The 17,006-nt window shown below is 43.3% G+C and overlaps 1 protein-coding gene across 1 annotated transcript in view; it reads left to right on the top strand.

Annotated features, from left to right (window-relative positions):
* p4ha3 (prolyl 4-hydroxylase, alpha polypeptide III) overlaps positions 1-17,006 on the top strand; it is an 82,554-nt gene that overhangs the window by 21,717 nt on the left and 43,831 nt on the right. The gene's annotated exons all lie outside the window — the stretch shown is intronic.

Here is a 17,006-nt window from a genome sequence, read left to right as displayed (position 1 = left end):
CTTTTCTAAATGACATTTTTTGCTGAAAACATATATTTCCATTGCATTACTTCATCTTCTAGCCTGCTGTGATTCCATTTGACTGTAGGAGATTAAGCTGACTGTGTGTAATGGCAAAATGCTAAAACCGCCTCTGGAAATACTCTGTGGAGGTTGGTCTGGTTCCAATCAAAGGAATGAGGGATATGTTACTCTGTACACTTTGCTGTGCATCTCAAAATACCACATTTGCTCTGCTCATAAACATTAACTCTTCTATCATTTACATTCACTATCTTAGTGCATTTTTTTTCTGAATTTAATGCCATCCAGTGCTGAGTTTATTACAGTATGCTGAATTAGTTTGCTATAGGAGCATGTGGTGGGCTCAGAAGTGATGCCCTGCACTTTTGGTGAGGTTTTGGCATTGTCCAATGAGTTTTCCAGCCCCATGGTCTAATGGAAACCCCTCTGTTTATTTCATCATCTTGTCAGCTTGTGGGTTAACTTGAAACAGGCAGAGGACTGTATTAGCTTGGAACCCTGAACTTTTTTTGTTTGTTTGTTAACCAAGAGAAGGCTGTACACTTTGTTGCTGTTGGATACAAGAGCTTCAGTGTTTGATGGCTCATGGGGGGGGTGTTATTTACCAGCTCTGTCATCGTGTGAGGTTTCTTCAGCAAGTGTGGATGTCTAAAACGTTTTTTTAATGCATTCATTTTTGTGACCCTGTTGAAGTTGTAGCAAATCCTCTCATTGCCATAAGCTGCTTGGATGTCTTTTGGGCGTTGATCTTTGACACACGAAATGAACAAATTTGAAGACATAAAAAACACAAACACACAATGCAGTGTAACAGTTAGGTGATCCAAACAATTTAATTCACAAATTCAGGTGCATTTCACGACAAGATGAAACTTGAGGTAAACTGGGATATTAGCAAGTCCATGAAGACTCGACAAGAACTGAAATTTTTGCGTCTTCTGCATTGATTTGCGGTAAATGTAAAGGCCTTGTCACACTAGAGCATGAATGCTGGACGAATCAAATGAACTGGAAAACAAAATAGAATTCGAGCTGCATTCGTACGGGACAGACATTCATACAGCCGTGTACGAATACCCAGAATGTGGTACGGAGCCAGCACAAATGATTCGCGGAATTAGGAGTACAGCAGCAGGTGGACTACACAGAGTGCAAGTCGAATGAGGACATAAACTGTCCCCCACAAAAAAAAAAAACAGAATAAATTAAAGAAGACAAGGGATAAAAGCAACCGCAGGGGGGGGCTGTGGCAGAGTGCTGTTAATAGACAGTTCCTAGGTTGGATCCCCCCCCCCACACGCATGCACGTCTTACTCTTTCCCCCCTGTCTCTCACTCTTTCTCCCTCGCTGGAATTCAACTGTTCACGGGGGGTGGCAGACCAAGTACTGCAGCACCAGAGCCCTGTGCGGCTCCTGGCCGTTTCCACTGGATATCGGACTCCCATCCGGTTCTGCAAGGAGCCTGTCCAGTCCTGCCCACACCCATGACACGCTGAGAATTTATGTGCATATAATAGAGTGGCACTCATTCTGTGTGTCCTCCTGTCTCGCGGCCATTTAGGCCGTTAATAACATGATTCATGTGGATTCATGTGGATGATTGTTTTGATTCCCTGGCCTGTATGTCTTCTGGTGCACTGGTCAGGAACAGCGCAACTATTTGGATGTTTTCATTTAGTTTATAGACAGTCTGATGTGACAGGTGAACATGCAGTTACTGACCTGTGACACGAGGCCGTGAATGCAACACCTTGCTGCGGGCTCCCTCTCTCTGTCTCTCACTGTCTCACTGTTTCTCTCTCTGTCTTTCACTCTCTCTCTCTCGCCCGCTCTCTCTGGATATTGCAGCCACTGTGCTGTCCAGGCAGGTTCACACATGAGCTGTGAGGCGAACAGGTGAGATGTGTGAATGAAGCAGGCCTACGCACTGCTACGATTAGCTGTTGTCCTGGCCAGATTGAAGGGAAGAGTCCATGAGTTTGCCGGTTGCCTGTACAAAACGTCAGTGTCCAGAGGCACGTTGCACTTTGCACGGCTCTGGAATGCGCAGACAAGCCCACCTGACTGGGCTGTTTTCTTTCATGTTTTCTAGAAAAAAATTAATAAGGATATATAAAAATGAAAACAATCAGGCCGGCAAGTCTGTACGTCATGCAGTGCCTGTGATCTCTGTAGAATGTCCAGATTGTGCATTTAATCACACATCCATTGACAGTCCAACTCATGTGTCAGAGGATTCATCTGAATGATCATGTCATCATGGCTGTTAGACCCCGTCCACAAGGCCGCAGTGCACATCAATGCATCACGGAGACGCGCTGATGCACAGCGACTGTGATTGCAGTAGAATGTCCAGATTGTGCATTTAATCACACGTACATTGACAGTCCACCTCATGTGTCAGAGAATTCATCTGAATTATAAATGGACTGAATTTATATAGAGGTGACATATCGCTCATGTCATTTTGCCCCACGGCCATTCTGGATTACGACACGGTGGCCATGGTGATACACTACGTGCATTTGGCAAGCAATTGCAGAAGCTTCAATACTGGTCAACTTTTGTGCTGTCGTCGATTGTTCAAACAGAGGTTATAAAAATGAGACAGGTCGCTCATTTTACAGGCTGCCAGCAGTTATTGTGCATCAAGCAGTGGAGTGTTACGAGTTTTCTAAGCGACACAGAGAGACCTGGCTCAGTAGATGTGAAGAAAGCTTTAATATGGGCAGAACCAAGCAGACCACCCATAAATCCAAATCGAAGCTGCCCAGAAGAGTGCTCCGGCTACCGGCGGTGTGAAGGAGCCTCACCGTTACAGGCCCAGCACTGTGGCGCTGAGAGAGATCTGCCACTATCAGAAATCCACCGAGCTGCTGATCCGCAAGCTGCTCTTCCAGTGCCTGGTGAGAGAAATCGCTCAGGACTTCAAGACAGAGCTCCGCTGTGATGCTCTGCAGGAAGCCAGCGAGGCTTACCTGGTCGGCAGCTTGTGGATCAGCAGCTCGGTAGATTTTGGTAGCAGCGGATCTCTTTCAATGCCACAGTGCTGGGCCTGTAACGTGAGGCTCTTCACACCGACAGTAGCCAGAGCACTCTTCCAGGCAGCTTTGGTAGCGAGCTGCTTCCTCTGAGCTTTTCCTCCAGTGTTTTTATGGGTGGTCTGATTGGTTCTGGCCATATTAAGCTTATGCTGTGAAACTGCCAGCCACTTTGTTACATCGTCATTAAATTCACTATCCAGTATAACATACAGATCCACTGAACCAACTGCTACACATCGATGACAATAAACAGCTTCATCTCAAGGGTTTAAAGTAATCCATAATGGAGACGGGAGCAAATCAGTCATGTTATTGAAAACCCTCTATAGCGCTTTTCCATCTGTATCAGACACTCAAAGCACTTTGCAAATAATGCCTCGCATTCACCCCAATGTGAGGATGTTGCCATACAAGCTCACTACACACCGGGAGCAATAGAGGATTAAAGACCTTGCCCAAGGGCCCTTAGTGATTTTCCAGCCAGGCTGGGATCTGAACCGAGGATCTTCTGGTCTCAAGCTCAATGCCTTAACCACTAGACCATCACCTCCCCTTTATCATGTCATCACCGTCCACATGGGTACAGTGCGCGTCAATGCGTCATGAAGACACGCTGAATAGCTATGACACACGGTGCATTTGGTGTGATTATGCAATGTTCACGTCTAGCAGGTGGTGGGGGGTCCGGCTCATCGGGAGCACAATTGGGACATGCCAATGCAATCAGACTGTTCCAAATGCTTGTGGGTTGCCATTTCAGATGCCAGTTATATGCCAGTTCGAATGCCATATGGGCTAGCAGTCACACAGCAGTGTGACCACCGTATATTCACCATTTCGACTGCAGCACGGCAGTAGTGTGTATGCTCTCTACATTTGTGCTGGCCTGCCAATCTGGCATATTTTCCTAAGTGCGACGCAAATGCTATACAAGGAATTCAAATGCAGCTCAAATGTAGCATGACTTGCATGAATGTAGTTCGAACGTCACTTCCTACAGCATGACTCCAGGTCGACTTGCATGAATGATGTTCCACTGTCCATTTCTACAGCAGTACGAATGCAGTACGACTGACTCCACCGCCGTTCGTATGTTTTGCAGCATGAGCGCCACACAATGTGCCGACTGCTGTAGGAATGCTGTACAAGGCATTCGAGTGCAGCACAAATTGTACGAATGTCATTCGAATGTCAAGTCGTCCAGCATTCGTGCAATTCATGCTCTAGTGCAGGGGTGGCCAAGTTCTGTCCTCGAGAGCCACATTCCTGACACTCTTAGTTGTCTCCCTGCTCCAACACACCTGAATGAATGAATCAATGAAAGGCTCATTAAAAGTCTGCTAACGAGTCTTTCATTGGATTCAGGTGTGTTGGAGCAGGGAGACAACTAAGAGTGTCAGGAATGTGGCTCTCGAGGACCGAACTTAGCCACCCCTGCTCTAGTGTGACGGGGTATAAGTCTTGAATTTTCCAACTCTCTGTTTTTTCTTCCCAGACTGGATATTTAATACAAGCACAATGTGGTACTTTGGAATTCGTATTTTCCCAAATTTTTGAATTCACATTCATAATTTCCTCTTTTTAGTCTTTTGGAGACGTTACTGGAATTTGTACTCATGAAAAAAAACTGTGGTTTTTTTTTTTTACGATTCACTTTGATCTCAGATTGGCTGCTGCCATGACAAAAACAAACGGTGTTTTCTAGCCTTTCAGTGATTTCTGGAATCAGCCACCAGAATTGTATCTGTATGTGGTCAAAGTGTTGAACTTGTAGACACATTGACTTACCACTTTGAATGGAATTACTGAAATAAAAACTTTTTCATGATATTGAAATTACATGACCAGCACCTGTATGTATGTTATGGGCTGCATCTAGTTCTTAACCTTATATTTCTTTTTCAAATTCTCCCATTTTTTGGAGGCCTGGGAACTGCTGACGACTCCATCCAGCCCTATTTCCTTTAGAAATTTCCTTGACAAAAATAATAGCAGTCTATTAGCACAACAGGTAATGTGTTACACATATACATGTGTGTGTATATATTTTCCAACTTACTCCCACTGGTCTTTTGCTGACTGCTTCGAACGCAGAAACTTCTCGTTTTCTGCACGAAAGCGAATGAGGAGACGAGTTTGCTCAGGGGTCCCTGTTTGTTTACAAAATACACACATTACAAACCTTGAAATCCAACAGCAGGGATTGATGTTATACAAAGATTTATGAACATATAAATTACCGTGCTTATCCTTTATCATGATATTCTCCGTTGTAAGATATAAAAGTGTCTTATCATAGCGTTCGTGTGTATGTGCATTATAACGCCTCAGTGCACGAGCGAAGTTACGATATTCATCAAAACAACAATATACACAACATGCATCCAGCAGCATACATGTTGCTGTCATAGACAACTGCCTGTAAAGTTTTTTTGCAAGTTATAACTTTCTAAACAGTGTAATTTGTAATGAAAGCCACTTACATTTGTGTGGCTCTTTCGGTGCCATGTTTATTTTTTCAGAGAGAGCAGTAAGCTCCTCCTACCCCTCCAAACAGAGTGTGCATCCAGATTCACTCCAAACAGAGGGGTTTGTAGCCCTTCGCCTACCCCTCCGCCTCACTCCAAAAAGAGAATTGAGACACCCCTCCATCTCTCGTGCCCGTGCAAAACGGAGGGGAAGGGTAAGGGGAAGGGCTAAGGGGTAGAATTGAGACTCAGCCTTGATCCCCTTAGGAACACCCAAAACTGAATTGTGATGGCCACCTAACCATCCACACACAGAGACCCAGATCACAGCTAAATATGCGATCACTACTGTGGCTGGTGTGTTGGGGCAAGACAAAAATACAAAACCTTACCATATGACGTGGACCACTCTGGCATGTCAGGAGTCATACGGGTGATTGCATGCAACCGATGGAAAGGGGCCTAGGACACAGGGCCCCAGGAGAAACAAGGAGAAAATGACAGTAGAAAGGCACAGGGGCCAGGAAGGGCACCCATTCGGGGCACCCCGACAAACCACCAGGGGAACGGCCTAGGCGGAGCCAAATGCACCACCACACTGCACACCCCACCTCCCTCATGGAGGCACAGGAAGCAACCCCACATACAAGGGGGAGCACACAGGGTGCTGGCGTAGGCCCACAAAAGGGGGCACCCCAGAACTGCACCACCTGGGCCACGGCTCCCCAAGGGATGAGCAAGTGGCAGCTGGGATGAGGGGCCAAGGATCCAGCACGACTGAACACCAAGCCCGGGCAGGGACCACTGAGCCAACCAAAATCTACAAGCCAGGAAGCATATGAGACTCCCCCAACACAGTCAGCAGGACCCCCCCCCAAGACCCCACCCCCCTGGACCCCACCCCAAACACCAAAGCCCAAGATCAGGAGCCCACCCAAGTAAGAGCGGGACAACACCCCCCCGCAGAGACCATGGCCCCACCCCCCCCCCCAAAAAGCAGCGGTTCAACCCCCTCAGTGCCATCACATGTGCCCCACTGCAACAAGCCCCAACAGGCCACATCACCCTGAGACCCACAAGCCCCAGGGCCCCGAGACCATGGCAGAACTGGACCGACGGACTACCCCAGCGCCCCAGACATCCCCAGCCATCTGGGACCAACCTCACATGCCACACTTACCCTAGCTAACAAACCCACCCTTGTTATTATAATTACTCTCCCTTGATGTGTGCAACCCCCTGAGTGAGCCCTGCTTTTAATGGAAAGTGTTGCATTAAAAGCAGGGCAGGAACGGCAGGTGGCAGACTGCCCTGGGACGCCGTGGTACACTGCTGCACCACAGCCTGCCCTGCAAACCCACCACGGCCTAGTGACCCCGACTCTAAATTGGTGAATGTGTTTACTAAATGTGTAGAATAAAGTGTGTGCATTAAAATGGCAGGGCAGGAGCAGCGGATAGTGGCTGCTGTGGGAGGCGCAGCGCACAGGCCATGCCACAGACTACCCTGTAAACCCATTACCAACACCTGACCACAACCTATATGAACCCTAGAATGTGCCACTTAAAACCCAATATGATGTGTGTGCAAGTACCAAGCTAGTGAAGTGCATTAAAAGCATGTGATGTGACACGCGAGGCCTAACCCCAAGTAGCCGGCGGAAGGGAGAGGCATGGTGCAGGGAGCGGGGCCGCACACATCGGCCCCTGTTAACATCAAAGCACCAGTGATGCACACCAAATGTATGTCCCTTTTCTGTTCTTTATAAGTTAATAAAATATCAAATGACAATGATCTGTTTTAGCTGTTACATAAAACAAATAATGAATGTTTTTACATTCTTCAGTGGAACGAATATTTAATTCGGTGAAAGCTGGAATGTTCCATTCAACTCTGCTTTGCCTCATTGAATGGAACATTCCAGCTTTCACCGAGTTAAATAGTTGTACCATTGAACTCATACACATTCATTATTTGTGTTCTATATCATAGCGATCCTGTAGCATTTCAAACGACAACTTAGCATCTTGCATTCATGAATTCTCTCAGGCAGTAATGACTGACTATGTCGTGAGTTATGATTTGCCTGCCATAGACCTACTAACATCCTGTAATTATAACTATTTCATAACTATGAATGCAAAATTTGACTTGGCATCTAAAATGATAACATGGCATTTTGTAATTATGACTTTATATATGTCAGAATATCATATTATAATTAGATTTCAGTCATTGATTTCTGTATTTTCATAGTAACAATGTCATGCATCAGTTTTTATTTTTTTTTATATCTGCATTATTTCCCACAGATTTTATGCCAGAATCTCTGACCTGCACAGCAACATTTACAAAGGCCCAGCAGTTGCCATAGCAAACCCTCTGGTTGCGTTCACTCTGATCAAACGGCTTCATTCTGAGTGGCACAATGTAATCTACAGCAGTGAAGCCACAGAGAATGCACAAGGTTGCCTCACTTTCTTTCAATCATCTGGTGCAGATAACTGCTCCTTTGCATAAATTCCCTTGTGCTCTCTTTACCGTCATCACCAATCCACCCCCAAGTCACATTTTGACCCTTTCTATCTAGCCCTCAAATCAGGTTTTGAGGACGAACAGGCTGAGCTGCCAAAACTGGAAGACCTTCAGGGAGCTGCTGTAGGACTGATGAGGCTCCAGGATGTGTACAACCTCCATGTGAGGGGTCTCGTAAATGGTCATTTCCAGAGGGTCACAAATGGAAAGTGTGTTGATATCTACATGCCATCGGTGTCCGTCAACCTCTCTGGTGATGATTGCTTTCTGGTGGAAAGGTATGTTTTATATTATGTTATCAATGTAAAATCTAATGTTGGGCAGCATGGTGGCAAGTAGTTAGTGTACTAGCTTTCAAAACAGAAGATTGCATCAGGAAAGGCACCCAGTGTAACACCCCGTCACACCTTTATGATTTAGCCAGCGTATATGCTGACCAACCATTTTAAAACACTGGCATATGCAGACATACGTCTAATAAGTTATGGGTAAGTTTTGCATAAGTTAAGAGGACACTGAAGCACGCTGATATACGTCTTAATACAGCGAGTACATCAAATATTTTGGGCATGCACAGTATTTTCGACGCATGCTTACATATGTCTCATACATACTGCATAAGCAGGCCATAAGTTGTAGGTAAGTTATGCGACTGTTAACACAAGTTTCTTGTAAGTTACTCATAAGTCAAAATTTGATCATTGATGCTGTCCATTGATTGCCTGAAAAACTGAAAGCTGCAGTCTTCATGTGAACAGATGGCAAATATTGAAACCATTCACAGACAGAGTTAATATAAAGTCTTAATCTTGCCTGTTTGTTTCAGTCAGATTCATCATCACAGCCTGACGAAAACGTATCCACATAAAATATCTTGATTTCGGAAATCGACATCTGAAAATACTTTAATTACTTGTCATGGCTGAAGAAACGTAGCATTTTTAAAGAAGTCTCTGTGTCTGTGTTTTTTCTGCTCTTTGTGTGTTTCTCAACCTGAACTAGAGAACGCCGGCAGTTTGTGCCACAACAAGACAATTAACTTATTTTAATAGTTGAGAGAGTCACGGCGCCTAATTCATTCATGTTAGCGTTTATCACGATTAATTCCATGATCCACCAAGACAAAATTAAAATAAAATTTTAAACATGTTAAATTACTCTTTGGCCTCTATGTGGAGGGGAGAGGCCGCACGACAGTGCACGCATGCTTGATGACGTGCTTGTCAACAGTGATGCCGGTAAATTAGAGTAACGCGTTACTAAGTAACGCCTAATTAAGATGCGCCTGGAAGCGCTGCGCGACGTCCCGCTCCGTGGGAAGTCCTTACAGCGACAGAAACACCCCATAATCTCTCATCAGCCGTTAAACTTTTCACCGAAAACCAGCTTAATTTCTCGAATAGCGTCCACTCGGATATTCCTCACAGGTCCAGAAAAAATTTTGATAAAGCAACGCGCGCCGTCTCGAGCAGCGTTTGAAACAAAGGAATTCAGCCGAGAGGGCGGGACCACATCTCACTCAAGGCCTGCCCACAGGGAAATTACGTCACCGACACGCGTGAAAAAACGCACGCATGCGCACGAGGGTTCAAGCATGATTGGTGTAATCGCACGTCATTCAAATCCATATAGTTTTTTTTAAATAAAAAGGTAGGATACTTTTCTAATAGACCTCGTATATTGTCTTTTGTGCCAGTGACTTGTAACTGTGTGTCTTACACTGCACAACCTCAAGAGTACTGACTTCATTCCACCACACTCACATAGGCAGCAATAGCCAAACATCATTTACACCATTACTCCATTGGAGTTATGTTGTCAACAATCAAACCTGCCTCGTATGTTGTTGCTAACACACACGCACCCTCTCCATAATGTCACCACAATACAACCACCAGTAAACTCTAACAAATAACATGATAAATCACATTTATGTACAACTTTTGACTCTGTTTGACCAGGAGTTGGTGCACTCCCATTAAAGAGTCAGAGTCAAGTCCTCCCCTGACCACTATGATATAGCCTTGCTCAGAGTAGCAGTAAAAATCTGATTTATGTGCATATGTGACGTGAATCTCATTCCAAAACTTGGTGCAAAGTGTTTTTCCCAAATCCATATAAATTGATCAGTTGCAGTATTTGTAATTTACACATAATGTTTCTCAGATAATTTAAATTTAAATATAACTTTTTGCTGAAATCTCTATGAGGTTGATGTGCTTTTTATGACGTTAGTTATGGTTTTTATCGCCACTTCTTTCCAAGCTAACCTCAATTATTCGGCTGGGACCAGGAGCTCTTTGTGGTTTCATGTCTCGCTCCAGAAAAGTCTCACATATATGAGTTGTCAAAGATCAAATCACTGAACTTTCTGTTTGCAGACAACCTCAGCTGTGGCTGCCAAATGTTTATGTTCTTTTCCACTAATGCTACTATTTGAGTTTCTTAAGAGGTTTTGCTTTTATTTAGTTAAATATTTACATTGTAGTTTTTTAATTTTGTCCTACATATGTTTGTTCCTTTCAGATGATTCTTTATTCTATTATTTTGGAGGGTCATTAAATACATACTTTTTTCATCAACAATAATGCATGTTAACTAATTTTAGCGTTTTAGAACACTAATGTAATATTGTACCAATCTCATTTTTGTCATGAAAATAATGGTCATTAACGAAGATATTTCAACCCATCTTGTCTGATGAAATTCACATTGGACCAAAAGTACCACTTATATGCAGATGCCAGCAAAATGGATGAGGGGTACTGGTATGGGCTGCTTTTACTATGGATAAGCTAATTGGATCGTTTTGGATTGATGATGGACTTAAAATCAACTCTCAAACCTACTGCCAGTTTTAGAAGAAACTTTCTTCAAGCAATGATGTAGCATGATTCAAGTAGGCCACGATCTTTATACAGGACAATGCTCCAAGTACTCTGCTGCTTGGCTAGCTGGAAAAGGCCTCAAAGATGACACAGTGATGACATAGACCCCTTCCTAACATGACTTAAACCCTATAAGACCTTGTGGGCTCATCTTCAAAGTGGGATTTACAGTGAGGGGAAAACAATACACTTCTTTGAACAACATTTGGGAGGCTGCAAGTTGCTGCTGCATGAAAAGCTGACCATCCACAGGCCAAAAAAACTCCATGGATGGAAGGCTCATAGCAGATATTGAAATAAAGCTAGCTATATTGGTCACTGAATATGTTTTGAATACCAGAAGTATTAATTTAGAGTTGTTTATTTATGTTACTTTTTAGTTCATTTTCTTGTATAATAATTCTGCCACACTAATAGTCACTAATAGTCAATAATTGTGCAAACATATGAATTTCCCTGAGAAGCCAAAACTCAATTTTCCTTTTTAAACATTCAGGTTTGAGGTTTATGAACATTTGGATTGACTAAAAGCACTGTATTTGTTCAACAATAAAATTATTCATTCATTTTCTCTACCTACATTTTCCAGTTCAGAGTCATTGAGAGCTGGATCCTATGCCAGTGGTTATTAATTTATTTTATTTATATAGCGCCAAATCACAACAAAGATGCCTCAAGGCGCTTCACACAAGTAAGGTCTAACCTTACCAACCCCCAAAGCAAGCACACAGGCAACAGTGGTAAGGAAAAACTCCCTCTGAGGAAGAAACCTCAAGCAGACCAGACTCAAAGGGGTGACCCTCTGCTTGGGCCATGATACTGACACATAGGGTGAGAAGCAGGGTACACCCTGGATAGGTTGCCAATCAATCTCAGGGTCACACAGACACAATCACATGCACACAGTCACACCCACAGTCCATTTGCAGTCACCAAATCCTGTAAACGGCATGTCTTTGGAAGTGGAAGGAAGCTGCAGTACCTGGAGGAAACCCACACAAACATGCAAACTCCACACAGTGAGGCAACCGTGCTAATCTCTAAATCACCATGCTGCCTCAGTGAAATGAATCCTCAGGAACAAAACTTGCTGAATAGTTGTTCGGACAGTTTATATCTCACTAGTATTTGTACTTCTGGTCAAGTTGATTATTTCTAAACAGTAGAAGGAATACTATGATTGAGTGCTAAATTCAGTTGAATTAAATTGAACATAAATCAAATGTCTTTTCCAAGTAAAATATTTTACAGCTGAATCATTTGAGTTTCTGAAATGGTTTAAGACAGTTAGCTTCCTCAAACTGTTTCAAGTCCTTTTTATGAGTTTTTGTTATTGTTGATCTGTGTGCCAAATAAATAAAATCATTCATTCCTTAGCTTTTACAGCAAAATCACTTTCCTTTATTGCTTCCTGCTCATATTTCTACTGTATTTATCAACATGTATGCCTTAAAGTGAGGGTCTACATTCAAATTACCAGAGGGATTATGGACAGTTTTTGTCCTCACAGAAGTACAGTGGTGTTTAAGGTCATTTCGGAAGTTAGTTCATTGCTTTTTGCTCAATACTCAGATGAGGCCGTGTATGGGAGCATGTACTGTTGTCATACATCAGCGCATCATTACATCCACCTCACTAAGGAACCTCGATGGCTCCTCAATGGCAAACACTTGGGTAGACAATTGGTCGGTCCACACCTCTCAGAAGTAGCCCTTTGTCTGTCGCAGCCAGGTGAAAAGTGCATGTCTCCTTGGCTAAACACAGAATTCAATTACTTTCTCTACCATTTGACTGACTGCTCCCCCCCCCCCCCCCCAACAAAAATGTAAACATGGCTGCTTAAAATTCAATCAGTGAATAAAAGCTGTGTTGCATTACAGCCATAGACTTGGGTAATGGTGACATGATAGCAGGTCTGTTGTTGATATGACTTGCTGATTTAGTGCAATGTTCAATGAAGAAGACGATGGTTAAACATCATGTCCTGCTGCTGGTTTAGTTTAGCACCCCCCATTCCTTAACAGCACCCCTATAACACCCATATTACACAGGAGACTGTTCTATTACGATCCCCACCATCCAGAAAAAGTGCAAAAACATGATGAATACCCCTATTCCACAGAGCGCCATTCCTTCCTGTTTCATCCTAAATAGCAAATCAGGGTGCATTTTGAAGCATCACAGTAACTTTTTGATCCATCTTTTGTCAAACTTGAACAAACTTGGTATACACAGTAGTTACAGCAATCATCGGCACCAGCTTTGATATCAAGTGGGTTGCCAGGTATGCACTTTATAAGCCAGCCAATTGCCAGGTCTACACTTTATAAGCCAGCCTGATAGGAGGCATGTGAATTAAAGCCGTTCATCCATTTTTGCAGTTTTTCTGGATCGCTTTTGCTTAAAATTTTCCCTGATGAATACAATCAAAGAAGTTGCAAGCTGTACTCACCAGGACTACCCCATTTAAGATGTTTTGGACATGATGAAGCTGTTAAGACTATGAAGATCCAGATGTTACTACATAATGATGCGGATTTGGTGAATCGGGATGAAATTTTTGAACAGTTGAAAATTTCACCTCAATTTCAAAACTGGTGCCCATGATGGCCACAACTACTGCATATACCAAGTTTGTTCAAGATTGACAAAAGATAGAGCAAGACGTTACTGATGCTTGAAAATACACCACGATTTGCTACTCGGGATTGAAACAGGAACTGCACTCTGTGGAATAGGGGTGTAACTGAATATGAATCTTGTGAAAAAGACTGATGAGCAAGAATTTGAAAATATGACTATCATGAATAGTCATATTCATGATAGTCATATCATGAATATATGAGGTCTGTCAATAAGTATAGGTCCTTTTTATTTTTTTCAAAAACTATATGGATTTCATTCATATGTTTTACGTCAGACATGCTTGAACCCTCGTGCGCAATGCGTGAGTTTTTCCACGCCTGTCGGTGACGTCATTCGCCTGTGAGCACTCCTTGTGGGAGTAGTCGTCCAGCCCCTCGTCGGAATTCCTTTGTCTGAGAAGTTGCTGAGAGACTGGCGCTTGTTTGATCAAAATTTTTTCTAAACCTGTGAGACACATTGAAGTGGACACGGTTCGGAAAAATTAAGATGGTTTTCGGTGAAAAGTTTAACGGCTGATGAGAGATTTTGAGGGTGATACTGTCGCTTTAAGGACTTCCCACGGTGCGAGACATCGTGCAGCGTTCTCAGGCGCCGTCGTCAGCCTATTTCAAGCTGAAAAACCTCCACATTTCAGGCTCTATTGATCCAGGACGTCGTGACAGAACAGAGAAGTTTCAGAAGAAGTCGGTTTCAGCATTTTATCCAGATATTCCACTGTTAAAGATTTTTTTAATGAAAGACGTGCAGACGGGTCCGTGCGTCGGGACGCAGCCAGCGCGGTGCGGCGGCACAGGAAAAACACCTCCTGTTGATAACCATTTTAAAATCCAGGCGGCTTTTGATGGCTTTCAGTGGAGTGAGTATATGAGAAATTGTTTAACAGCTGGACATGTTCCAACTTGTCCTTAAGGCTTCCAACGGAGGGTGTTTTTCCTGTGGCGGAGCGTCGCGGCGGCTGCGAGCTGACGCTGCAATCCGCCCACACGTCTTTCATTAAAAAAATCTCCTTTAACAGTGGAATATCCGGATAAATGCTGAAACCGACTTCTTCTGAAACTTCTCTGTTCTCTCAAGACGTCCTGGATCAATAGAGCCTGAAATGTGGAGGTTTTCAGCTTGAAACAGGCTGACGATGGCGCCTGGGAGTGCTGCGCGACATCCCGCTCCGTGGGAAGTCCTTAAAGCGACAGTATCACCTCAAAATCTCTCATCAGCCGTTAAAATTTTCACCGAAAACCAGCTTAATTTTTCGAACCGTGTCCACTTCGATGTGCCTCACAGGTTTAGAAAAAATTTTGATCAAACAAAGCGCCAGTCTCTCAGCAACTTCTCAGACAAAGGAATTCTGACGAGGGGCTAGACGACTCCTCCCACAAGGAGTGCTCACAGGCGAATGACGTCACCGACAGGCGTGGAAAAACTCACGCATGCGCACGAGGGTTCAAGCATGTCTGACGTAAAAACATATGAATGAAATCCATATAGTTTTTGAAAAAATAAAAAGGATCTATACTTTATTGACAGCCCTCGTATGACTGTGGCTGTAATGCAACACAGCTTTTATTCACTGATGGGACACTGAAATTCCCAGTTAGTTATTTTAATAAAAAAAAAAAATGTAATAAATGTGTTCCCTGTTCAAATTAAATGGGGTTTAAACATTGATAGATATCATGTTCATTCCCTAAACTCTGAAAGGAAATAACCTAAAATGGGAAGCAGATTTTCTAAAATGTCTGTATCATTACATTTAGTAAAATTTGCTGATAAATTTTGAAGGTGTTACTGTGAAATCTGATTAATACACCATTTACTCAAAGCCATTTAGTTTGAAATCCAGTTAGACTGGATAACGTGGAATGCTTCCTTGCATACTTAGGAATTTGTTCCAAGTGAAGATGAATATACTGTTGTGTTAAAAATGTTTCCTCAATAAATTCCACTGTTTATCTGCGGTGGTGATGTGTAGGGGCAGGACACTGTGTGGGATGGAAAATGCATTATCTTACACAGCAAATGTGAAGAAGAAAGTAGCAGTATGTCACAATTTGTACTGAGAATGCTGTGTTTGAGACCATCTGGAACCAGAGATGCATTTAAACCAGCTGATTGTTCTGAGAAGCTCAAAGCTGATGAGTTATCAGATAATCAGTTTGTTTTTCCACAAGGAATTTCATTATAGTTTTGTCTGGGAAGCTCAAAATCAGCTAATAATTTTGTATTGGGGGGTCCTCTGATGAGTAAGCTTTTGACAGTTTTCTAGTTATTGGATGTAATATTTGTGAACTTGGTGAAAGCCCAAATTAAAGTAAATTGTGGGTCCTATTTTTCAAAGATAGGACTCACAAAGGTGTGTCTAGTACATTGCAAGTGTCATTGCTACTGTCCGATGCAGTGGTGGTTTTCATGCCCAGTGCCTATGATGTGTAAATCACATGTATATCAAGATACTTAAACTTCTCTCAATCATGGAGGGTTCCAGCCAAGGTCCAGCACGCTGAGACTATACAATAGCAAATGGGGGGGGGCAGAGACTAATAAGTGCCAATGCCACTGTCCTAGAATAGATGCAAAAAAATTCCAGAGGTCCCCAGGGATTAATCAGTGAGTTCCTCTGACAGTAAAAGAAGAAGAGACGTCATGGAAGACCAGACAAATCCATGGGAAGTACCATCTGTGGATAGAGGTGATGGCTGACATCAAGAAACCCTACCAACAGCTAGCAAAGGCTGGGCTGTAGAACAGCAGAAAGGCCTGATCTTTGCAGCACAAATGCAAGCCCTAAGCAGCAGGTCCATAGAGGCAGGGATCCATGAAATTAGACAGGACCCGAGGTACAGGCTGTGCAATGGGACAACATGAGAGGTAAATCCAAATAGTTGGGATAGTGTACAGGAACATCTTTTTCAAATATGGGACTGGATGTACCGAAGTCCAAGTGAGGAATACCAGCAGAGACAGGCAGAGTAGTAGTGCTGTAGGACTTCAAGTTCCGGATAGACAGAGAGGTACTAGCAATCAACCACACCTAGTGGTGGTTGAAAATTTGCAGAAAAGGACAATCTAAAGGCCCCTGATTCAGTCCCGGGTTTCGCCACCAGTTTGTAAGTGGAGTTTCCCAGATTTCCCGGGTTAATGTGTAAGTTGTGGGGAGCGAATTCAAAAGACTCAAAAAGTAACAGGAAACCAGACTTCATTTAGATGTTGTATTGAAAGATGCCTTCACTAAACAGAGAGTTGCTACAACCAGCTTGCAAGCGATCACACAGCACTCTGCCTGCCTCTTCTGCCTGTCCTATGTGATTGGCTGATTGGTTTATTTTAGTTAGAAGCAGGGGTTGCTTTGCTGACTCTCGGGACATTTAACCAGATAAAAGTCATACCCTTCAGCTTCATCCCC

Source organism: Thalassophryne amazonica, chromosome 4 (genome assembly GCF_902500255.1).
Source record: "Thalassophryne amazonica chromosome 4, fThaAma1.1, whole genome shotgun sequence".
Classification (NCBI taxonomy): Eukaryota; Metazoa; Chordata; class Actinopteri; order Batrachoidiformes; family Batrachoididae; genus Thalassophryne; species Thalassophryne amazonica.
This window is presented reverse-complemented; position numbering and strand designations above follow the sequence as displayed.